The sequence below is a fragment of the Sceloporus occidentalis genome, unplaced genomic scaffold (genome assembly GCF_023333645.1).
Source record: "Sceloporus occidentalis isolate IW3139 unplaced genomic scaffold, rSceOcc1.0.p SCAF_1, whole genome shotgun sequence".
Classification (NCBI taxonomy): Eukaryota; Metazoa; Chordata; class Lepidosauria; order Squamata; family Phrynosomatidae; genus Sceloporus; species Sceloporus occidentalis.
Window position 1 is genome coordinate 269892707 of NW_028316981.1, and position 26104 is coordinate 269918810.

General features: G+C 42.9%; 1 long non-coding RNA gene across 1 annotated transcript in view; it reads right to left on the bottom strand.

Annotated features, from left to right (window-relative positions):
• Positions 1–1514: 1514 nt before the first annotated feature.
• LOC149323858 (uncharacterized) overlaps positions 1515–26104 on the bottom strand; it is a 49950-nt gene continuing 25360 nt past the window's right edge. Inside the window, exon 3 of the long non-coding RNA XR_016277541.1 lies at positions 1515–1663. This is a non-coding gene — a long non-coding RNA (uncharacterized LOC149323858). The remainder of the gene's footprint in view (positions 1664–26104) is intronic.

The window sequence follows — 26104 nt, forward strand, 5'->3', positions numbered from 1 at the left end:
AAAACTGGAATGACAGAGGATAAATTGGGACTGTGCCCCAAACAAGGACAGTTGGAAAGTATGACATCAAATGTTGGGGGGGGGGGGGGAATCTCAGCCAGTTTCTATGCCAGGCCTAGAAAAGCAGACAATAAATGCTAATATAGACAAACAAACTTACCTGTAAGCAAACATGCTTAGGCTTGTGTTGCATACAGAGGCCACATTCCCACTTACAAATAAATTGCTTTGTGATCTGAATCAATAGACTGGCTTGGCAGCAGAGCTGGTTCACACTACATTTATCTCGATCACATTTGCTTGCTGCAAAACAAAATAACCCATTTGTGGTTCACATTGACGAATGAATCAGTTCAAAATGGACCCGCTCCAGCCGCCCAAAGAGCAAATTTAAATCGATTCCAATGTGCATCTGGTTCACACTTACACAGAATTGATTTTTCCAAAAAGACATGGAAAAATCAGCATCAAAAAACACAAGTTAAATGAGTCTAGTGCACGGCCCCCCTCTCTGAATCACTTCAGCGATTTGGTTCAGCTGTGAACCATGATAATTTAAACCAGTTCAAACTGATTTGCCATCTGGTTTAAAAGGTAGTGGGAATGAGGCCACAGGTAGTTAAAGTTGTTCTGTGGCCTGAGATGAAACAGCAAATGGTGCCCCACAACCCAATAGCAATAGCACTTATCAGTGCACTTAAGCACTCCCTAAGCGGTTTACAAAGTGTAAGCTAAGCTAACCCACCCAAATCAAGGTGCATAACACCAATGCCAGCCAAGTAATTTTGGCACTTGATACAGAAAATCCCACAAATCCCCATCGCCAGTAATAAAAGTAATTCTAGCAAACAAAGAAACAATTTGCTGTCTTTTCATGAAATTGAGATTCTACTGCCTGGGGTGACTACCTCATTATAATTAATAGTAGGACTGGCTCTTCATTCAGTAGTTGCTACTTTTTCTTCCAGAAGAGATTTGTTCATTTAAAAATTTAAAAACATACAGAAATGCCCTATTTCATTTTAATTTTAAAATACATTTGACAAGGAATTTTTATAACACTCCACTAAACTCTAAAACTTGTGGAAAACAAAAGGTGCAAATGAAAGCACCTGTACACACAGATGCCTTCTTTCTCTCTCCCTCTCTCTACACACACACAGAGGTTTCAATATTTCCCGGTCTAATTTTCAAGCACTATTTGTAAAGAGGTATGGGCCTCATATTTTTCAATTAGCAGGGGTGTGTGTGCGCGTGTGCATACATACATATGCACATGGTCCACAAAGGAATGAGAAGTAAGCCCAAGAAAACTTTATGCTGAAGAGTGTTTTAGACTATCCTCTACAGTAATCCGCATACCTTTTGGTAATAGCCCACCAATGATCTCCAGGTCAAGTCCTCAAAATATCATCATTTTGCTACTTCTCAAGGGTTTTGCAAACTCTATTCAGTTTAATGTGTCCCATAGAACTTAATGAGAACCACGAAGAACTGTTTTATCATACCTAGTCCTTCTTTCCGTATCCTGTTACCAGCCTATGCCAGCTAGGGCTGAGTAAGGAATTCTGTTTCAGTCTGAGATCTTGTCGCAGCTTGCACTTTTCAGATTGTCCACAGGGTGGATGCAGTTCATGCTCTGGAATCATCACTCATGTCAGTGCTTCTTCAAAACAATGACACAGTGCATAAGAATTATTATTATTATTATTATTATTATTATCATCATCATCATCATCATCCCGCCTTCCTCCCAGTACAGAACTACACAGACTCACTTTAGTCAGTGAAGGAAAAGCTTTGATGCTTTGTGTACAATTTAAAATATGCACACAAACATGCAGCTTTAAAAAAAAATAACTAAGAGAATGACAACTCTCATCCTGTAAAGTGCATGCATGCGCATACGCACATACAGACACACACACAACACAATGGACTAGATGTGGAGGTGAGAAGAGAGGATTATCCAGAAAGATAAATTTTATAAATATGTATAAGCTTACTCTGGACTTGATGTGATGCCAGGATATGACAGAACCCCAAGAGCAGGCTTTTAAAAATGAGTTGCACTAAATTATCTCCAGTCTCAAATAATTTCAAGAATTTTCACTTTACAAAGCATCCCTCCACCCCCCCCCTAAAAAAACCCCACAAAATGAAATAGCATTGTTTCCATCAATAAATTGAATCAAAGCCCATTACTGTTTCAAACAAATGCAATGTGGGGGTTTGAACTGCTTGGAGATGCAGTTCAGCAACATCTGGAGGGCTTCATTTTGCTCTGCTCTTGGGAAAGGGTGGAGTTTGTTTTTAGCAAATTCAAAGCATTAAAAGGAAATGTGAGGTGGGAGAGAAAAAGAGAATCAGGGAGGAAATGTAAATATCCTGAAACTAGGAAGAGAGCAATGGATTAGATGCATTTACTTTCGTTGTTTCAATTCATGCCAAATATTTCAGGGTTTTTTTTATCACCTTTTGGATAGGAACAAAATAGTACAAAGTACAGTGGGAAAGAGAGCCAGTGTGGTGTAGTGGTTTGACTGATGGACTATGATTCTGGAGAACAGGGTTCAAATCCTTGCTCAGCCAAGAAACCCAGTGGGAGACCCTGGGGAGGTCACACTCTCTCAGCCTCAGAGGATAGCAATGGAAAACCCCCTCAGAAGAAACTTCCCAAGAAAACCCCATGATAGATTTACCTTAGGGTCGCCAGAAGTCAGAACTGACTTGAAGGTACACAACAGCAAACAAACAGTGGGAAAGAAAAGCAAATTGCCTGTAATATCACATGGCTAACAAAATGCCATTTGGATCTTTTTAAAAGAGAGAGATACTGCCAAATCTCAACACATTTGCTCCATCTGGAAGAGCATATAGACACCAATTAGAGTGCAATATTCCATATTAACTGCCCTGGTGAAAACCCATGGAGTACTCATGTTTGTAATGGAGTGAAGCATTAGAGCTCTCTGGCTGATAATTACAAGATTGCAGTTATTTTTGTTGTTGTTGTTGTTGTTGTTGTCCACAGTCACCCAGTGGGTTTCCATGGCTGAGCAGGTATTGAACCTTGGTCTCCAGAGTCATAGTCCAGTGCTTAAACCACTATCCCTTCCTAAACTGCAAATCTCAGGATTTCATAGATTGTGACCATAACAGTTAAAGTAGATTCACAATGTTATAGTTGTGTGGTGTGAAAGGCCCCATTAGGTGGAAGACAAAAGATGGATGTGGATCTACAGCTAGACCTCTGGGCACTGATCTATTTGATGTGGATCAGCAGGGTTTTCTGACTCCCAGTTATTTAATAACAGGAGCAGCAACCATATGATTCCTGCATCTACTTTAAATGATATTATGGATGTAAATCTCAGGGAGAACGGTGAACAACATGCGGTTCTGGTACTCAAACCTAATTCCTGGACTTACATATTTTTTTTACAAAAATTCTGAACGTGTGGCTTTTGCATCAGGTTCTGATTAGCAGATCTCAAGGTTCTGGTAAAAAATAATGCAAACCCTGCAAATCTGACGTATTTGTCTGTCAGTGACACACACTATATAATCCACAACTCCATTAAATCAATCACTTGCATTTGTGTTAGTTTTCACAGTGGGAATCAGTAGGATTAAAATGTTCTCATTCCAAGTATTTTGGATTCACTTCCTTTTATGCTGGTTTGTCAGTTAGCTACCAGCACCTCCTTGTAATGGAAACATGATTCACAATACACAAGAAAATCATTTGGACTTCTTTTGTTAAGCTCTAATTCAGCATTAGTTTCTAAATAAAAATGGGATCGATCGATCGATCTATCTATCTATCTATCTATCTATCTATCTATCTATCTATCTTCCTTCCTTCCTTCCTTCCTTCCTTCCTTCCTTCCTTCCTTTCCTTCCTTCCTTCCTTCTTTAAAAAAAACCCTTTTGCCTTGTATGTGCTTGTCAAAATAACCACATAACACCGATATGGGAGAAAGGCCACAACTTTATTAAACCATTGGTAGGGTTGGCACAAAGCATAAGGTCAGGATCTGTGCAATCAAACAACCACCCTGTTGTTTGATTATCCAAAGCCGGGTCCCTACCCGGTGCTTGGGATGACCTAGGGGCTAAGGAACACCGCTTGAGCGCAAACCATGCCTTGCGTTCCCCAATTCACAAAGCCCCTAGTCACCGGGAGGCGCACCTGCGTTCTGGCCCCCGCAATGGCCAGACGCCTTCGCTCATCGCCCCCGGGTACCTTGTGACTCCCAAACCAGAACTCCATAGCCCTGGTACCACCAACGTTCAGATCCTGGCCTATGCTGCCGAACAGTTGTGACAAAAAACCACCTGAAACAGCGGTGGGCGGGCGGGAGAAGCTCGAGGCTAGCTCCCTTCCAAGCTTGGCTCCGCTCTCCTCGGAGCCAAGCGCCGACTGAGGAGGAGAGGCCTCCGAGCAGCAATATATACTGCTCGGCCCCTCCCCTCTGCGTCCTTTGCGGGGCCCCGCCCCCAAGGCCGAGCCCACCAATGGGCAGCCTTGGAGGACCGGAAGCCCCGCACCAACAAGCCCGGCTCCCAGAGCGTCCCCGGGCCAGAAGGGCCGCCCCTTCCGGCCCCACCAGCCAATCAGGAGCCGAGGCAAGCCCCAGAGCACTCTGGGGCTTGTAGTTTTTGCCGCGCTGCAGCGGCAAAGCAGTCTGCCCCGCGATCGGGGCGACTGCATTTTGCCTTGTATGTGCTTGTCAAAATAACCACATAACACCGATATGGGAGAAAGGCCACAACTTTATTAAACCATTGGTAGGGTTGGCACAAAGCATAAGGTCAGGATCTGTGCAATCAAACAACCACCCTGTTGTTTGATTATCCAAAGCCGGGTCCCTACCCGGTGCTTGGGATGACCTAGGGGCTAAGGAACACCGCTTGAGCGCAAACCATGCCTTGCGTTCCCCAATTCACAAAGCCCCTAGTCACCGGGAGGCGCACCTGCGTTCTGGCCCCCGCAATGGCCAGACGCCTTCGCTCATCGCCCCCGGGTACCTTGTGACTCCCAAACCAGAACTCCATAGCCCTGGTACCACCAACGTTCAGATCCTGGCCTATGCTGCCGCCACAAAAGGCCTACACAGAGGCCTGCCGCCAACCCTGCCAAGAGCGATTTAATGTCCGCCACATTGATCCAAATGTGGGCGAACATAGCCAGCAAAGGCCTTGGATCTCCAGCGTCCCACTTGCTTGATATCTCTGGCAAGCATGCCAGCCCCAGAGGCCGCAGTGGCCGCACCAATACGAAAAGAATGTCCACCGAACTCCCTGGCAGGGAGTCCCAAAATTGAAATGACCATTCTGAGCACAGAAACAAACTGGTATCTTGTAAGGGGAGAACCATCCACATGTATGAAAAGAAAATCGGCCAACGAAGGCCTAACATCCCAGAAGAGTCGAAGAGCTTTAACTGGGCAAACAGGGGAGCCACGAAAGCGACGTAGCACCACATTCTGACCAACCCCTAACTGGTCGCACTTGGAGCGACGCAAAGTTAAAGAGACACCTTGCTTTATGAAAGTTAAGTCAGAAGCACGCAGTGCCCTGTCAGACAAATCGCTCTTGGACCCAGCAACTAATTCGCCTAAACGAAAGGCGCCAAAAAATGCCACTGCGAAAGCAGCACAAAACAGCTGAACTTCGTATTTTGAAGAACAAATGACAGGAAGAGTAGCACAAATTTTACAGAGCAATTGTAAACATATTGGTCGTCTTGTGTCCTTATTACAAGCATAAGCACATTTCCAACCTTCAACCGCCCTTTTAACCAGAAAGGAGGCACATGGATCAGCAAATCCCCCAGCCTTAGAGAAAAAAGAAATACCAGCCAAATGGATGGACATTGTCTTAGGAGCCACATTATTGTGGCGTAGCCAAACTAAAAAACGCAAAACCACCTCGGTGGGCAAAGGCCAAACATGCCGAGTTCTAGAGTCATTAAAATAATCTGCCAGCTTTCTTATGGCATTTTTGTAAGTCTTTAAAGTGGAAGGAGCAATGGATCCCAAAATCCCGTCCATTATTTCAGACAGCCAACCTCCCACATTGAAGCAGGACATTGGGTAGGTTGAAGGTCTGCCTCCGGGGCTAATTGTCGAAATCGCTGAAACTGAAAACGAGAAATTGCATCAGCAATGCCGTTATCTAAACCAGGAACATGTTTAGCTAGGAAGGAAATATTGTTAATCAAACAACACAATACAAACTTCCTTAACAAACTCACTACCCTCGGGGATTTTGCTGACTGCTTGTTGATAATTGACACCACAGCTTGGTTGTCGCACCAGAAAAGGACTTTCTTATTTGAAAATTGAGAGCACCAAATGTGAATGGCCACAACAATGGGAAAAAATTCCAAGAATGTCAGATCCCTGAGAATGTCTGACCCTTGCCAGGCCACAGGCCAGCGCTCGGCACACCAGTGGCCATTGAAAAATAAACCAAAACCGATGCTCCCAGCTGCATCTGAATGAACCTGCAAAGAATCATTAATGTGCCAGGTTCTCTGCCAAATGGCAATACCGTTGAAACCCTTGAGAAATTGGAGCCAAATGCGAAGGTCATCCTTAACACCTTTTGTGATCCTAATGTGATGGTGCGGCAGCCGAGGACCTGCTAAAGATCTGGCTAATCTAGCGCAAAAAGCTCTGCCAGGAGTCACCACCTTGCATGCAAAATTAAGATGTCCCAGCAGGGACTGAACCTGCTTAAGCGTAAGCTTGGGAGCCTGGAGAGCATGCTCCAAAAGTTCACATAGCACAACAATTTTTGAATGAGGTAAGGAAGAAAAACCATTGACCGAATCTAACTGAATCCCTAGAAAGGACATGGCCTTAGCTGGACCCTCTGTCTTGTCAGCCGCAAGCGGAACCCCAATTTCCGCAGCTAGGGAAGAAAAGGCAGTTAATAAATCCAGACACATGTTAGAATTAGCAGGGCCAACAAACATAAAATCATCCAGGTAATGAGTAACCAAAGATGAAGAAGCCCTACGCTTTAACTCCCACTCCAAAAAGGTGCTAAAGGTCTCAAAGGCTGAGCAGCTGATGGAGCAGCCCATAGGCATAGCCTTGTCAAAGTAAAATTGACCTTCAAATTGGAAACCAAGGAAATGAAAATCGTCTGGATGAACCGGAAGGAGTCTAAAAGCTGACTGAATGTCACACTTGGCCATAAGAGCACCTGTGCCGCAGGACCTGACCAAGCGAACTGCGTGATCAAATGAAGCGTATTTTACTGAGCAAAGCTCATTGGGGATGGCATCATTGACAGAAGACCCAGGAGGGTGAGAAAGGTGATGAATTATCCTGAATTCCCCAGGAGCTTTTTTGGGTACAACACCCAAAGGGGAGATATGAAAATTAACAAAAGGAGGTGAAGGGAATGGGCCAGCAACCCGCCCAGCCTGGATCTCCTTCTTAATCTTTAAACGGAGTACATCAGGCATAGATCTGGCAGATAACAAGTTCTTGGGAAACTGATGTGACAAATGACCAGAAACGGGAATCCTGAACCCAAATACAAAACCATTGGCCAAATAGGAGGCAGCTTGTTTATCAGGATAAGCTTCTAACAGTGGAATAAGAGCCTTAGGATTTACCGGAGAAAAGGCTAACGAAAATTCTGGAGTGGTGACAACCGAATTATTTTTGGCTCCCTGCTTGACCGGCACTTGGCCCCCCGGCCCCATCGCCTTTTCCGGTGGTTGAAGAAGCAGAGCGCCCCCCCCCCCGAAAGGGCTGGGATGCTTGAGCAGGACGGGAACAGGAAATTTTTGGATGGGACCCTCTACAATTAGAACAACAATGCTCATATTTACATTGAACACGGGTACAACGACTAGAATTGTAATCCCAACAAGACAGAAACTTAGAGTCCTTCTTAGCAGGCCCTTTTTGAGAGCCCTTGAACCTCGCAGACGTGCCCACTTCCAAGAGCCAAATCTCGTGATGAAGAAGGTCCCAACGTTCACGAGAGTTCTGTGAGGCATGTTGTCGAAAAGCGGCATCATAGGCAATAGCGGCTGCATCTCCAGCGTAAACCCTGGCACGCTGGACGTTCAAAAGATGGCTAAGCAAATGCCAAGCGCGCTCAGGGAACGCCATGGAGACTACAGCCGCAAAGATGGTGAAGCCCTCCAACCAATTAGAAAAAGTAGGCTCAGCTGCAGCCACCCTGGGCTCATGTCTGCTCTTTTTGGTTGAAGTGACAGCAACCGCCTCCTTTCCTTTAGGTTGCAGTAAGGTAAAAACATCTACGTAGCAACCTCTAAGAATGTTGTTACGTATCTTCTTAGACAGATGAGCTCCAGGAGGGCGCTCTCCAGGAGAGCAAACTGGGAATTGAGCTGCAAGAGGATCAACCCAAACTCCTTGCACCCCGGGTCGCCAAGCTCGCTTCTTAATGGCCCACCGCGGCAAACCCGGGACCATGGCGTGGTCGACCCAAAAGCCATCCCTCCCCACTGGCACATCAGGTTGAAAACCACCTGTAGAAGCTGATTGTACAGAACCAGCCTTCCGCACTCTCCGTCGTTTCCTCTTAGCCTTGTGCTTCCTCTTCCTCTCCCGGCGCCGCTGTGTCGCTGAAACTCCGGAAAGGTCGTCCTCATCCGATGACGACGATGAAGAGCTGGAACTAGAAGAGCTGGATGAGCTGGAAAGCTGAACTTCCTGATGACGTGAAGCAGCGCCGTACGACTGAGAGCCTTGAATAGCTGAAGAAGTGGATGGCTGTACAGACACGCTGGCATCCTGATGTCTTGGCTGACTCACCGGAACTGCAGGCATAGAAGTGTAGGGCATCTGACCAGCCTCCACAGCATGCTGAATGAATTCAGTGATGGATCTAGATAGGTTGGCAATAGCGGCCGAGTTCATCCCAGCAGGAACGGCTGGCTGTGCAAAGTCTGCCACAGGAGGAATGCTCACACTCTGCAAGCCAGCATGCGCAGATGGAATAATAGGAGACCCCTGTCTGGAGGCCTGAGACCGACTCGGCACAACATGAGGATTTATAACCAACCTAGCCCTGCGAGACTCAATCCTCTTAGACCTTTTGGGAGACATCTCAAATCAGATGTAAAACAAGCAACTGCTGATAAGGCAGTAGACAGTCAAAGGCACTAGCAAGCAGAAATTGATCAAAGTGTGGAAAAACCCCACACAGCAATTGACCAAACAAATTAGCACTAAATAACAGTGTCAAAGCACTGCAACATTAACCCAAAGGGTTAACAAGGGGAGAAAATACAATATTGAAGCCCCTGAATAAACAAAAATGGCGATTCCCGCCAAAATCCACATCCAAAATGGCGCTCCCGCCAAAAAGGAAAAACAAAATGGCGCTCCCGCCAAAAACGGAGGCTAAAATGGCGGCTCCCGCCAAAACTGAGGCCCAAGCTACAGGCCTGGTGCCTGTAGCCGCCCCTTAATGGTGCCTCCAACCCCCGAACTGCACCCCAGGGGGTGGGGAGGACTTACCCAATGGCCGCCGGGCCGCGGAAAAGCCGGCAAAATGGAGGCCGCGGACCAAGGCAGATGCGCCCGGTGGAATGGGGATCCGGGGAGGGAGCCTCCCCGAACCACACCACCCCACCAACCTTGGCCCAGTCGGCCCCCGATGGAAGGGAGAAGCTCGAGGCTAGCTCCCTTCCAAGCTTGGCTCCGCTCTCCTCGGAGCCAAGCGCCGACTGAGGAGGAGAGGCCTCCGAGCAGCAATATATACTGCTCGGCCCCTCCCCTCTGCGTCCTTTGCGGGGCCCCGCCCCCAAGGCCGAGCCCACCAATGGGCAGCCTTGGAGGACCGGAAGCCCCGCACCAACAAGCCCGGCTCCCAGAGCGTCCCCGGGCCGGAAGGGCCGCCCCTTCCGGCCCCACCAGCCAATCAGGAGCCGAGGCAAGCCCCAGAGCACTCTGGGGCTTGTAGTTTTTGCCGCGCTGCAGCGGCAAAGCAGTCTGCCCCGCGATCGGGGCGACTGCATTTTCTTAGCAATCTGATTTTACAGGGCAGCTGGGGACAAAAAGCTTTAGATTCCATCCATGGCAGTATTTTTCTTCTTCAGTAAACATTGCCTCCAGCAAAATGTCACTTCTCCCTAACAAACAATCGAACCAGATGCAACAGAACTTCACAAACAGACTGTCTGACAAGTGTGCCCCAGTGATTCATGCTACAAACTTGGCATCCAAACAGCCAGACAAGCTGTCTCTATTGACATCTGCTCCTGTTCAGCACATGAATTATCCTTATGGACTCTTTCATCTCTAGTGATTCCAGTCCCTGAGACCACTCCCAAAGCTGCTCCTTTAGCCACAACTGGAACATCCAAAGCCTACTTAGTTTGCTCCATTGATATCCTAATCAGAGTCTGGCAATGTTATGGAGGGGAAACCACATAGCCCAGAATCCCCCAGCAAGCATGGTAAAACACTGCTGTTCCGTTTAAACTGCGTAACCTCTTTAAATGCTGCAATGATTAAAAATTTCAGAGCTTTTTTTCACAGATGTCTGTGAAGCTGTTCTATAGAGTACTGGCCCTGAGACTCAGTGTTATCAATACAGCAGAGTGAGGCACAGTGACTGTTGTGTGATTTCCATGTCAATGAAACAGTGAACCTGTACTGGGTTTTACTGTGGATTTTAAAGGACTCATTCAAGTTGCTGAGTCCTATCCCAAAATGCATTTAGCATCTTGGGTAGCTCCTTCAGTAGCTGCACTGAAACCCAGAAAAGGTTCACTGCCTCTCTGAGTGTCACTGGTGAGGCAGCTACATCAGGCAGCAGATTGTAGGTGTCATGAAAATGTGTTCTATTTGTTATTTTGCTATCAGGTATTTGTGGAGTTTGCTGCCTTGTGTGCCAAAATAACTTAACTAGATTGTGTTACTACATACCTTAACTTGGGTGCGTTGTGGAGAATGTTGCCAACTGATGCTGAGAAAGAATACAGAGACGTTATGAGATGTTAGAGGATGGAGTGGCTGGGAGAGATGGCACATGGTCAGTCCCTTATTCCCATAGGAGCTTTGTGCAACAAAAGATACTAACCAGATCCCAGCCATTGTTCCAGTCTGGTTGGCTTCTTCTCTGTGTGGAATGAGGTAGAGTGGTGTCATTTGGTCTCCAGAGCCAGCTTTGTTCTAGACCCACTTAGCGTTTACTTATATCACATGTGCATGTAGAAAACACATATTTTGAAAATAGGTGTCTGTATCTTGGAAATAAAGAAGTTGTCCCTGGACTGCCGAAAAAAAGAGGGTGTTGTGAAACAAGAAGGTGATCAAGCCTGGATAGAGCCAACCAGTCCCAGTTCATGGAATGCTATGAAGGGGAGAAATATAAAAACAAGAGGGTTGTCTGAAAAATGTTGAATATGACCAGTTAGGAAATGGGGAACAGAGAAAACCTCAATGGATTTGGGATTAGGGAACAAAGGCTATAGAAAAGGGTCAAGAAGAAGTGTTATTTTGTTTGAAGCTGGGGTGCTACTGTGAATGGAATCAGGATAGGGCCAGCTGTTTATCTGTTACAGAATACATTTGTATTGTTTTTTTTATTTTCTACATCTCTGTTTGGGTGTTTAAAAATTAAAATATCATACTTTATCCAGATGAACACTTTATCCACTTGCCCAGAATAATAGTCACCTTGAGACCAGCATGCCAGTTCCAAAAAAGGATTTTAAACATAAAAAGACAAGGTAAATGATAAGAATCATAGGGTTTGGAATTGTAGGGTTTTGATACACCTGGATATAGGGATATCATGGGAGTAAATAAGGCCATATCTTATAAATGCAATCAAAAACTATTGATACTAAGTCTCAACCAGTACTCAGAAAAGTCTTTTTGGATGACAATTCCCAGATTTCCTGGCTGTGTAGCCACTCTTCTAAACTCTGTTTCAGACACTCCATGTAGGTAACTATTCTGATGTGATTTTCCCATGGAGCATTTTTCAATAACAAACTCTTCTGAAGCAGTGAAGTCAAGAAGAAGAAGTGTATCACCCCAATAATAAATCATTTGAGTCATCCCTATGTATCTGTGACAGCAGATTACGCCCAACCAATATACACTAGCTAGAATCCTAAAATACTAATAGAATAACAGACTACAAAAACAACAACAACAGGAGATCCTCAGAACTCTTTTGCTGCTAGACTTATGCTCTTTGAAGACTTTATGGCCCAATTTAAACAGGCCTTTGCGCTACCCCTGTGACATGCTAGGGGTTGGCCGGGGACGCTTTTTGTGGGTTCTTTTTCTGCTACCAAGGCTTCCCGCCGGTGGAAATGGAGGTGGTGGCAGACCACCCTTTTTGGGCAGTCTGTATCCCGCCATTGTCTCCCTTTCTCAGGTAATCTCAGGTCCTTCCAGCCAAAATCTGACATATTAGCCATTACATTGCCTTTTGCCAGCTCAGTATTCTGTGACTTTCAGCTGATTTTTATCAATTGGTCATTTGCCTATGGATTGCTGTCATTTGACACAGCTATGGGCCTCCACCAATGTTAGCATCTTTTAACTTTCTTTGGGATCCTAGTGAGGGAGACTGTCATGAAAAACACCACTACCATTCCACCACTGATCCAAAGGCATTTATTTGTGAACTGGAGTGGGAAGGAGGAATCACTCAATGATAAGACATATACTTTTTTAAATGAACATGTGATAGAATGAAGCTTCTGCTTCATTCTATCACATGTTCATTTAAAAAAGCCTTTGGGAAAATTATTTTGAACAGTTATCTAGAACTCCCAGAATCTTTCAACATGGTTAGTAGCTAGGGAACATGGGGAGTTGTAATCCAAAAAAGTAACTTTTCCAAGCTCTGCTTTTAAGGTGTTCAGAACACCTTTACTGGATCATAGAAGTCTCGGGAATGCCCATTTAAAATACAGTTTGGCCTGTCAAATCTACTGGAACTAGTGTAAATTGGGCAGAAGAGTCTTCATAGATTGAATCCTATTGGTTAGTTCTAATTAAAAGTAGACCTGTTAAATCACTTCAGTAGATCGCCTCTAGTTGTGAGCCAATACATAAGTGAGTCAGCATAGAGAAATCCCATTCATTCAAAGGATTTGCTTTAGTTGGCATTATCAATCTGATTCAGGCTCAGTTTTCCTAAGGCAAGTGCTTCCACTTAAATGAATTACCAGAGCAGCCAGATGACCCAAAATAGATAATCAGTGGAAGAATGATCACTGGAACTCTAATGAATTGCTTAGCGTACCAGTTTAAAACCTTGGATTGAACAGAAAGCTCTCCATCCCAATTTGTTGGGCAACATATTTAAAAACTTTTTTAAAATATACTTTTAAAAATCATGTATTTACCTTCTCCACCACACACTAAACTTCCCTTTGGAAGATAGGCACTGTCTTAGAAGAAAATCCTCACCTTCTCTTTTTTCATATTATGGAACACCTTTCCTTAAATGTTGCCTGCCATCTTTTTTTTTAAAAAAAATCAGACCTGATATTTATACACACGGAAATATATGCAAATGTATTGGTGCTTGCCTGGTGAATTAACTGACAGTGTAATCTTTGACATCTTCACTCAGAAGCAAATCCCCCTGTATGGGTACAGGACTGCAGTCTTAGATTCCTTGAATAATTAAATAATTACTAAACTTAAGTTTGATTGGATGGCAGTCCAAAGTATTGGTTTGAGAGGAAAGTGATGTTGAGCCAAAACCTCTGTACCTGGAAATCTTGGCTTTCGTTAAAACAAAAAAGAATTACAATCTTGATCACCCTTGGTGATGTAACAATAATGCTAGAAGGACAGTCATAGACTAAGGAGGCAGGTGGAGGTAGCCTGTGATGATTTCCTGAAGTTATGGGGCAGTCCAGCAGCATATGGTCCTGTTCCTTGCCTTGTCTATAATTGTTGTTGTTGTTGTTGTTGTTGTTGTTGTTGTTGTTGTGTGCCCTCAAGTCATTTCTGACTTATGGTGATTCTAAGGAAAACCTATCACATGGTTTTCTTAGCAAATTTCTTCAGAGGAGGTTTGCCATTGCCATCCTCTGAGGATGGGAGAGTGTGATGCCCAAGGTCACCCAGTGGGTTTCCATGGCCAACCCAGGATTTGAACCCTGGTCTCCCAGTGTCCTAGTCCAATGCCGAAACTATTACGTCACGCTGGCCCTCATCTATAAATAGCACACATGTTTAATCTGCATAGTTCATACAAGCCATACTGATTCCAATTTTCTTAAGACAAAAAGTTGGTGTATCTATTCATGTTATTGTACACATTTCTATTCTGCCTTTCTTCCAAGAACCCCATGGTGACATAAATTACTCTTGCAACATATTTTTAAAATTTTTATTGTATTTATGTTTTGTTGTTCTAGCATAGACTATACAGGTGTGATGATAACAATCAATGAACTGATAAGGAGAGACCTGGCTTGGCAACATGATATGAGAAAAAGTTATAATAGCTCATGACTGAAAATGAGCTAGCAGCGTATGCTGCAGTTAAGAGAACAAATGCAATCTTGAACTGCATTAACAGAAAAGCTATGTGTCTAAATGTTAGGAAGGAATAGTTCCACTCCGTTCTGCATTGATGAGGAACCATTTGGAATACTGTGCACCCCTTTTTAAGAAACACTGAAGACACTGAAAAATTAGACCACATCTAGGGAAGAACAGCCAGCACATCTTGTTTACTTTCAGGGTTTCCTCTTTCCTGTTAAAATTGTCCAGGGGTTTCAATGGCTTCCCTGTGCATCCTGACACAAATACCTGGACTATTTCACAGGAAAGAGGAAATCCTGAAAGTAAACAAAATTTGGCTTCCAGTCTTGAAAAACAGCAAGCTGAAGACTCAACAAATGCAAATGAGAAATCCCCCAGAGTCAATGGTTTCCCAGCAGACAATGAGCCCTAATCAAGCAGACACTAATCTTCTTTTGCAGACCCTCCCACCCTGAGGAATGCCATTAGCAACAGAACAATACACATGCAAATCACTCCTCCTTTCCCAGGGTCACACAGTATATATATATACCCAACTCCTTTCCAGGTAAGCATTCTCTGAAGATGCCAGCCACAGATGCTGGCAAAATGTCAGGAAGAAACTCTTCTAGAACTTGGCCATATAGCCCAAAAAACCCACAAAAAAATATTTCCATGTTAATCTGTGTATTGTTCTGTTGTTGAATGACAAGGCCTCTGGGTATCTAATTAATGATCCATTGTCTGCTGGGAAACACCCTGAGGAAGGAGTAATCTAAAACACAAAGTACTAACGGCAAAATAACTCAGAAACCTGGCTAGCACCTTTACACTTCAGATTAAAACTTAGAACAGATTTACTGTCCAACCTACATGGAAGCCACTGGTCAACATCTCAGATCTTATAAGGATCATTTGAAAAAGTTGTGTCTGTTTAGCCTTGAATAAAGAAAACAGGTATCTTGAAATACATAGCCACACAAAAGATTTGTTCTTTGTTGCGCCAGAGGACAGAAATAGAATCAATGGTCCTGAATTGCTTGAAAACAGATTTTGGCTAAATACTGGGAGGGGAAAAATACAGAATGGATCTCTTCCAACAAAACCCACAAATGAAGGACACATGTCTGATTATGCTATGAGGTGATGCTGAATTGCTGATGATAAACCCTGATGTATTTTTGCCTATAAATATTTTGAAGTCTTCTTCAGGGGACTATAAAAAATAAAGAACAAGACATAAATGCACCTATACAAACAGATGCAAGGCTATAGAGTATGTTGGGGATCTTTTAAAATGGATAGGGAAACAGCTTTTCAATACAAGGGGCCATTGGAAGGATGGCTCACTCTCTGCAACAGACCTATATTTAGAGAGAATAAATACAAATGGTGATACGGTTTTGTTGACAAAAGAAATTGATTCTAAAATTTTAAGATCTGCCTCACTCAGAACTTCATGGAAATTTAGATTTTCTTCCATTCTAATGAATAACCTGGAGTTTTGCCATTCCCCTTGCCTTTGTTTCAGCCCTGTCTCATCCAGATTCCAGTGTTCTTGAACATTATCAATAGACCAATTGTCTTAATGTTCAGACTTTTTTTGCCCCCTCAGTGATATGAGATAGCTCCTGAAGACTTCCCAAGAGTTCAAATAAATGTTGGGGGATGTGAGTGGGATTTCACACCTTTTCATGTCTTGGCAGAGGTGTTTTCAGTCCTGCTCAAAATATACTGAGGTTTTGGTCCTTATTTGTTTCTGCTTGTCTTAGATTTTAATCCTGCTCTTGATCTGGACATTTCTTTTTAGCTGCATTTTTCTCCCACTAAATGTGTGGTTAAATAGTGTGGCCATGATTTACCTCCATCTCTACCAGCCCCCTCATAAGCTTAACAGCTCTCGCCATGTTCCTGTCTCTCTAGTTTAATGGTTATATTAAACATTACATTATTAAGTGTTACAGCTAAAGTGTTAAAGTGATACAATGTTGTTGTTGTTGCTGTAGATGTGGTGTCTTCATGTCATTTCTGACCTACAACAACACTAAGATGATCTGATCACAGGATTTTCTGGGGCTGAGAGTTTATGACTTATCCAGGGTCACCACCCAGTGGATTTCGATGGCCAAGCAGCAAATTGAACCCTGATCTCCAGAATCATAGTCCAATCCTCAAACCACTACACCAAGAATGCTATGCCACTTTAGCATAAAAACAGCAAAAAAGAAAAGAGGTGGAATAAATTGTCAGTATGATAACCTAAAAATGTAATGAAGTAAATATAATAGATCAAGAAATGAAGCAGGAGAGCAACTGATGGAATTTTGAGAGGCCAGCAGTTTCTTTAATGCAAACACATTCTTCAAGCAACCAGAGGCAACTGTATACATGGACATCACTGTGTTACCCAAAAGAAGGTGGAGAGGGGACTAGTGGGTCCTTAACAATTGTGTCAACATCTCTTTAAGGGTTGGGGGGATGGTTTAGCTCAAGGGAGCTTGCAAGAGGCAGGGTAATATTGAGAATTGTTTCCACCTATTTATATCAGTACTAGTTGAGGAGGATTCCAGGTTTGAATGAATAACCATATTACTTCATTACCCTCTTATAGTGCTACTATTCCACTTTTACTGCTCTGGCTGCTTCGTGTTGTATTCTGAGGTTTGTAGTTCATTGAGGCCTAAGTGATGTCAGGCTTAAAATTCTAAATGCCCCTCCTTAAACTGCAAATCCCAGAATGCAACAAGATGCATCCAGAGCAGTTAAAGTGGAATAGCAGCACTATAAGAGTGTAGTGCAGTAATGTGGCTAGAAGAGGTTTATTTAGAAATATGCAGGACTGCAACCAAAGACACAGTAATAATTCAAACAGACACACCATTCAAAGCTAACTGAAATAACGGTATAAAAACTGGAGACTTGAGGTTGTAAAGGGGTGATATTTACCTGTCCTGAAGAGGAAACCACGGAAAGCTGTGTGTGGCTCAGACTGATGGTGACACAGCAAGTAGAAGAGTCTTGTTGGGATATAGCAACTTCGCATGCTAAGCCTTTCTAGTACTATATCTCTATGATGCTTTTAGGCCAAGACCTTTTCTAGGAATGCATGTCAATGGTAGTTTTATTGCTATTAACAACCCCTCCTCACTTCCCCTTCTCATTTCCTGTTTACCATGAGGACACCTAATTACCTTTGTTCTTGGGGTGAAGAAGCAGCAGAGATGAGACTCCATTACTAAACTTGCTTACTAACTAATCAGCATGCCTATGCCTGGAGCTTGAGAAGATGCTGGGATAGCATACTTCTTAAGATGCATGGAGACTACCTTTTCTACCTCATTTTTCTTGCAACATGAAGCTAGACCTGTGTATCTCTTCATACACATGATTTTGTAAGTAAACTTATTTTTCTTTTTCACTTTTAACCAAGTGAGTGTGTGTTTTTATTGGGGACACGTGGCTGGGAGAGGAGTGAGTTAGATAAAGTTTTATTCCTGCTTGCACCATCATCATCATTTTTCTGCTGAGTAAGCTTTGCTAGTGAGATTAAACAGTCTTGCTTACTTTCTGAGTTTCTAACGATCCTCAAGGAAGAACTACATTTCCCAACAGGTTATGGGCCCAGGCGCTGCAAGCAGAGGAGAACAATTTAAAACTAGATTGTTCAGGTTTTTTGTGATTGTTGTTGCTGTGATTTTTATTATTGTAGTTGCATTTTTTTTTGTTCACCCTCCCCTCTTTAACTAAAACCCGTGTCCACCAGAGATTTTTAGTTTTTTGCTTTTTTGAGCTGCTGATTTTATTTTTTGAATACTAAGGTTTTGTTTTTTGAATTTTTTTTGAAATTTTTGGACTTTGATTGATTATTTTAAACAAACATGTCGCAGCTATCAGCTACAAAGCTAAGGCTGACTCCTCACAACTACCCAGAATGGAGGAGAAGATTGAATATTTTTCTGCAAGCACATGACGTTTATCATTGTTTAGACTCAGAAATGCCTAATGATGCAGAACAAAGGCGAAAATGGATGAAAGAGAACGCCATAGCCATGCATATTGTGCAAGAGAGTTTATCTTCGGAAATGTTGTATTTAGTTCAGGACTGTAATAATGTAAAAGATATGCTTTTAAAACTTGAGAATAACTTTGGAAAGAAGACAAATAAGACGCTTGCTTTTGTTATGAAGGAGTTAATGAATCTTAAACTCAACTCCAAAGAACACTGTGAACAACATATTTCAAAAGTGAATGAGTTGTTTGAAAGAATGTCTCTTTGTGACTTTAAACTGAATGATAACCACAAAACCGCATTCCTTATTGGGACTCTAGGGAAAGGTTTTGATGCCCTAGCAACTGTACTTAGCACACTTCCAGATTTGAGTTTTGATCAAGTTTTGTGTAAACTAAGAGATGAATGCTTAGAGAGAACCATTGTCTATCAGAGCGAAAGGCAGAGTGACTCAAATTTCACTGCCAGAAGGGCCACTCCCACTGACCAATCAGAAGTTACTTGCTACAGATGTAAGAAAAAGGGGCATATCGCAAAGTTTTGCACCCCTCCCAAAACTGATTCAGTTGCTTCAACCAGCAGAGGAGCCAATTGTAGCTGTTCTCACACTGCTTCAGCTCCAGCTGCAGACTTTAGAGGGCAGAGCCAGAGACAAAGACAAAATGATTCTTCGAGGAAAGAATTTAAAGGGAGTAGCTTCCTCATACAAGCCAAGGGTTTAACAACCAATAATACTTATAACAGAAACAATTCAAATGAATCAAATGAAGTTTGGTTGATGGATTCAGGTTGTTCAAGTCACTGTACGCATTGCAGAGCATATTTTGATGAAATTGATAGAAATGTGACAGGAACCATACTAACTGCAGGTGGTGAAAATTTGGATATTGATGGAACAGGAACTCTTAAGTTGTTTTGCAAGGTGCCAGATGGTACAGTCATGGAAAATACTGTCAATGATGTGTTGTATGTTCCTAATCTACGTGGCAACATGCTAAGCGTGTCAGCTCTAGATAAGAAAGGATTCACAATTGTTTTTGGAAGAGGACAATGTAAAGTCTCTAAGAACCATGTCACATATGCACAAGGCTTTGAAAGAGGTGGTGTATATGAAGTAGATCTTTCAACTGCACAGGCAAATATGCTTCAAGGGCATATAGATGAGAATAGCCTTGAACTGTGGCACAGACGTTTTGCCCATCGTGACACCAAAGCTATTCTTCAGCTACAGAGCCAGAATTTGGCTACTGGGATCAACATAAAATCCCAAGGTTGTGAAAGCTCTGACAGATGCAGAATTTGTGTTGAACAAAAGGCAGTAAGTCCTTCATTTAAACCAAGTTCAGAGCAGAGAAGTAGTGAAGTTCTTGAACTGATACATTCAGACATTTGTGGACCAATTTCTGTACCCTCAATAGCTGGAAACAGATATATACTGATCTTTATGGATGATTTTTCCAAGTACAGTGGTGCCCCGGGTTACGAAATTAATTCGTTCCGGGGCGCCGTTCGTAACCCGAAAAGCCTTCGCAAGCCGAATCGCCATAGGCGCTAATGGGGAAAAGCCGCGATTCCGTGTGAAATCGCGCAGAAAAGCACCAAAAGTTTTTTCGTAACCCGAAAAAACTTTCGCAACCCGGAACAATAATTTCCTATGGGTTTTTTTCGTATCCTGAAAATTTCGTAACCTGGGTATTTCGTATCCCGAGGTACCACTGTATTGTGTCACCTACCTACTAAAGCAGAAGAGTGAAGCTCAAGAGATGCTACAAAAGTATGTTGCAATGGTGACAACAAACTTCCAGAAGACACCTAAAGCTATCCAGTCAGACTGTGGAAGCGAGTATATGTCACACTGCACCCAATCTTTCTTGGAAGAACATGGAATTCAACACAGAAGAAGTGTTCCATACACGCCTGCTCAAAATGGAAGCGCAGAGCGAAAACTGAGGTCTCTCCTAGAGATGACAAGGTGCATGCTAGCAGATGCAGATCTTCCTAACAAGTTCTGGGGTGATGCAGTGATGATGGCAACCTACCTCCAGAATCGACTACCAACCAAAGGTACCACACAGACGCCATACCAGCTGTGGCATGGCAGAGTGCCAAACATGAAGCACATTAGGACTTTTGGCAGTCTCGCATACTCTTACGTAACCTCACAAAGGAGACAAAAGCTGGACGCCAGAGCAGAACAGACTATCCTCATTGGATACACACCTGGAGTAAAAGGATACAAGGTGATGGACTTGAAAACTGGACAAGTTTATATCAGACATGTGGTTCACTTTGATGAACGAAGAAAAATAGACAAAAGAGGAACTGTTCTTGAATCCATAGAAGAACAAGATGGTGCATTGTACTTCTCACAAGAAGAAGATACAACACCAGAGTGCCTTAATCAACCGATTGTTGTTCCTATCAGAGAAGACATACAAACTGATTCTACATCTTCAGAAGGGGATGCAGATGGTGCTGAGGTGATGGCTGGACCAGGAGATGCTGCAGAGACAGATGAGGTTCCAGACCAGCTTTCCAGATACTCACTGCGACCCAACAGAGGTGTGCCACCCACTCGATTTTCTTACCTTGCAAAGTCAACTTTACCCAGAGAACCGAGAAACATCGAGGAAATTGAGCAAATGCCTACTGATGAGGCAAACAAATGGAGAAAAGCTGCAGAAGAAGAAATAGATGCTTTACACAAAAATGGAACATGGACACTTACAGAACTCCCACCAGGAAAGAAAGCCATAGGATCCAGATGGGTGTTCAAACTAAAACAAGATGCAGAAGGCAAAGTTGAACGCTACAAGGCAAGACTTGTTGCACAAGGTTTCTCACAAAAATATGGAGAAGACTTTGATGAGACCTTTTCACCAGTTGTGAAGCATACCACAATAAGGCTGCTTCTCAGCCTAGCTGCTTCAAAACAAATGACTGTCAAACATGTTGATGTGAAAACTGCATTTTTACATGGCGTGATTACAGAGGACATTTTCATGAAGCAACCTCCAGGCTTTGTAGACTCAGACAAAGCACATCTAGTCTGCAAGCTTGAGAAGGGGCTCTATGGGCTGAAACAGGCCGCCCGAGCATGGAATGAGAAACTAGATGAGATGTTGAAACAGTTGGATTTTCAACAAGGAGAAGCAGACAGATGCTTATACACAAGAACCAAAGTTCACCTACCCAAAAGGATTGGACGGCTGTAAAGAGAATAGCGAGATACTTAAAAGGAACCATGGATCTTCAACTGAAGTTACCAGCCAGCAATAATCCAAGTCTTGTGTGTTACACTGATGCAGACTGGGCTAGTGACACCACAGATCGGTGTTCCACCAGTGGATATTTGTTTCTTTATGGCAATGGACCTATTTCTTGGGCCAGTCGCAAACAAGATATATTGGCTCTATCATCCACAGAAGCAGAGTATATAGCCGCATCAGAAGCTTGCAGAGAACTTCAATGGCTTGATCAACTGTTCACCGACTTTGGAATTAATGAGAAAAAGCCAATTGAGATATTTGAAGATAACCAGAGTTGCATCAAACTTTCACAAACAGAAAATATAAGTGGACGAAGCAAGCACATTAATATAAAGATGCATCATGTGCACAGTTTAACGAAGAATGGCATGATCAAGATGACCTACTGTCCCACTGGCGAGATGACAGCTGATCTTTTGACCAAACCATTACCGAGAGATGGTTTTGAGAACCTACGAGTCAAGATGGGTTTGGTTGGGTGCATGCTCAGTTGAGAAGGGGTGTTGGGATATAGCAACTTCGCATGCTAAGCCTTTCTAGTACTATATCTCTATGATGCTTTTAGGCCAAGACCTTTTCTAGGAATGCATGTCAATGGTAGTTTTATTGCTATTAACAACCCCTCCTCACTTCCCCTTCTCATTTCCTGTTTACCATGAGGACACCTAATTACCTTTGTTCTTGGGGTGAAGAAGCAGCAGAGATGAGACTCCATTACTAAACTTGCTTACTAACTAATCAGCATGCCTATGCCTGGAGCTTGAGAAGATGCTGGGATAGCATACTTCTTAAGATGCATGGAGACTACCTTTTCTACCTCATTTTTCTTGCAACATGAAGCTAGACCTGTGTATCTCTTCATACACATGATTTTGTAAGTAAACTTATTTTTCTTTTTCACTTTTAACCAAGTGAGTGTGTGTTTTTATTGGGGACACGTGGCTGGGAGAGGAGTGAGTTAGATAAAGTTTTATTCCTGCTTGCACCATCATCATCATTTTTCTGCTGAGTAAGCTTTGCTAGTGAGATTAAACAGTCTTGCTTACTTTCTGAGTTTCTAACGATCCTCAAGGAAGAACTACATTTCCCAACAAGTCTCTTCATGCACACTGTGCACACTGAGGCTAGGTTTGGGACTGCTAGGTGCTATCTTGTAATATAACAAAGATCTGATGGTCTTCGCAGGGAATCAACAATGAGATTCTGGAACAACTGATGGCTTTGACTTTGAAGTAACAACATTGATTGGATATAGGACAACCCCAAACTAGATGAGTAGGGAAGTTGTCTGGGAACATGGGAGAGGGTAGATAGGAAGTGTTGGCATACACACCTGTGCTTTTTGTTTATTGTGCAAGACTAGGATATGCAGAGAGCCTGGAGGAGGAAGATGGAGCAATTATCAAACCCATTGAGCTTTTTTCTTGGTACCACTTGGGTTCTTCACATGCCTTCGGGTCTATGTGTCCTTCTCATGGGAAAGTCTCCTGGTGTTCTAAAGGTCATTGTGACCTCTTAAGAACATGTCAGGCTCCAGATATGAAAATATGGTAGCCCCAGATATAATGCAGGGTATGTCAGATGTGCTGACATCCCTCCCCAAGGAAATTCTTGGTCATCAGATGGGAGATAGGCATTCCACACTCCCAGTCTTTCCTTTTGCTGGATCTTTAGGCCAGGAAAGTTACACTGCTAACCCACCAGTAAGAAAGAAGTACCAGCTCTGCATACAGTCTCAGGAAGGCAGTAGTGTAATAAGAATAATGAGGTTGTCTGTTTTCCCATTCCTTTGTTCTGTTGAGTAGACATGTGTACAATAAGAGTCTTGGCTGAGGTTTTTAAATGATTTTTAAAAATGAAAATAAATCCAAGAATTTGGGTCCCTGGAAATTATCCAAATTATACTTTGACCTAAATCTTGTTCTTAGCCCTGACTAGTGTAGAGCCATTGAATCAATGGGATTTACTTATGTGTTCAACAAATTGATTGAATGACTCTAACTGGAATTAACCAAAAGGATGCTAGACCCTTCTTTTTCCCCAGGGAGAAGAGGACCTAAGAAATTTTTAAGAGGTATGCAGATCTGGCTCTCTGATTCATGGGTGGGAAGCTGAGAGGAGGCACAGGAAGCTATTTGTTGATAACTGCCTTCAAGTCAATCTCAACTCATGGTGACCCTATGGATGACACATCTCCAAGACCCTCTGGCTTCCACTGCTCTGCTTAATTCCTGCAACCCCATAAAACCCATTACCTCCTTAGCAGAGTCCATCCATCTGGCATGTGGCCTTCCTCTCTTCCCTCCATCTTTCCCAGCATTATTCTCTTTTCCAAAGAGTCCTTCCTTCTTGTGATATGTCTGAAGTACGACAGCCTCAGTTTGGTCATTTTGGCTTCCAGGAAGGTTTCCAACTTGATCTGCTCTAGGACCCATTTGTTTGTCCTTTTGGCTGTCCATGGGATCCTCAGCACTCTTCTCCAGCACCTCATCTCAAATGAAGTGATTTTCTTCCTATCACCTTTTCTTAACTGTCCAGCTCTCACATCCATCCATGGTAATAGGAAATATAGTGGCTTGTATGAATCTAATTTTTTTGCTGAGTTGTATATCTTTGCATTTTAGAATCTTTTCTAGTTCTTTCTTAGCCATCCTCCCCATTTTTAATCTTCTTCTGATTTCCTGACTGCAGTCCCCATTTCTATCAAAGTTTGATCCCAAGTAAGGAAATTCTTTTACTATTTCTATTTCTTCATTGTCTAGGTTGAACTTGTGAAGGTCCTCAGTGGTCATTATTTTTGTTTTCTTTGTGTTCAACATTAAGCCTGTCTTTGCACTTTTTTCTTTGATCTTCCTTAGTTCCAGGCCTGTGAGGTTTTCTGCTAGTACTATAGTGTTGTCTGTATATCTTGTGGATATTCCGTCCTCCTAGTTTCACTCCTCCTTCTTCTGTGTCCAAGCCTGCTTTCCTTATAATATGTTCTGCATACAAGTTGAACAAATAGGGTGAAAGGAGTTTTCCATGTCTATTGACATATGCTGGTTAGCTATACCTGCTGCATTTTCAAGTCTAATACTGCTTTAACTGCCATGGCTCAGTGCTATGGAATCCTTGGGTTTGTACTTTGCTGTAGCATCAGAGCTCTCTGAGAAGGCTAAATATCTCACAAAACTACTAATCCCAGGATTCCATAGCACTGAGCCATGGAAATTAAAGCCTAGCCAAACTGCATTATTTCTGCAGTGCAGATACAACCCAGAGCACAGAATCTGTACTCCTGGTCTATTTCAAGCCCACCACCACCACCAAATGTTACTGAGTTGTAACATCCGTCATCTTTCACCACTGATTATGCTGGCTAGGACTGATGGGAGCTGCAGTCTCATAACATCTAGAAAACAACCCCAGGTCTGTCTTATCTTTGCAGAACTACTCTGAAAGATAGGAGAGGGAGGTATGGTACCAGTTTAAAACTTGGCTTATTATTTACTAGTTTTTTTTTGGGGGGGGGGGGCTAATGATTTTATCCAAGCCTGTATCCAGACTTGGTTTTAGACTATTTTAATGTTTTAATGCTTTGATATTTAAATTGTTCAAGGGGTTAATATGTTTTTAGAATGTTTAAGTGATCTTTATGGTAATTGTTCAAATTTATTTTATTGGCAATCTCTCTGAGATCTTAAAACACATGATAAAATATTTTAATAAGAAATTAAGATGATCCAAAATCATTGGCTGATTTTGTGTCTAACTGGAGAAGTTTAAAAAAAATTGCCACCCAGAAAGGGAGGCTTTTGAAAGGCCTCTTCTAGAAAACATGGACCTCTACAGCTTCAAATATTCCAAGAAGGCTTCTTTGGCATGGATATTTTGAACTTCAATGAGTATGTGGGAAGATCTTGTAGCACCTTTGAGACTAATAGAAAGACGTTGGCATGAGCTCTCCTAAACTAAAATCTACTTCCGCAGCTGCATCTGAAGAAAGAGACTTACAGAAACTCATGCTGCCACCTTCTTTCTTTCAGCTAGTCTCAAAGGTGCTACAAGATCTCTCTGCATACTGAATCTACAAAATAACATGGCTATATCTTTGAATTCTACCTCCTGCAACCAGTCGATTGGAAATGTGGTCCAAAATACCAAGAGGGAGGACAACAGGTCTGTGATGGATGAACTCTCTCCATACACCTTGAAAGTTTCAGGGTCTCCCCTCTCCCCAAAGGCCCAGTACACAAAATGCAATGCACAGTTTACAGATCAGTAATCCAGGCCTACTCAGCCAGCCCTACTAGACCCAGAGATATGTTACTGTT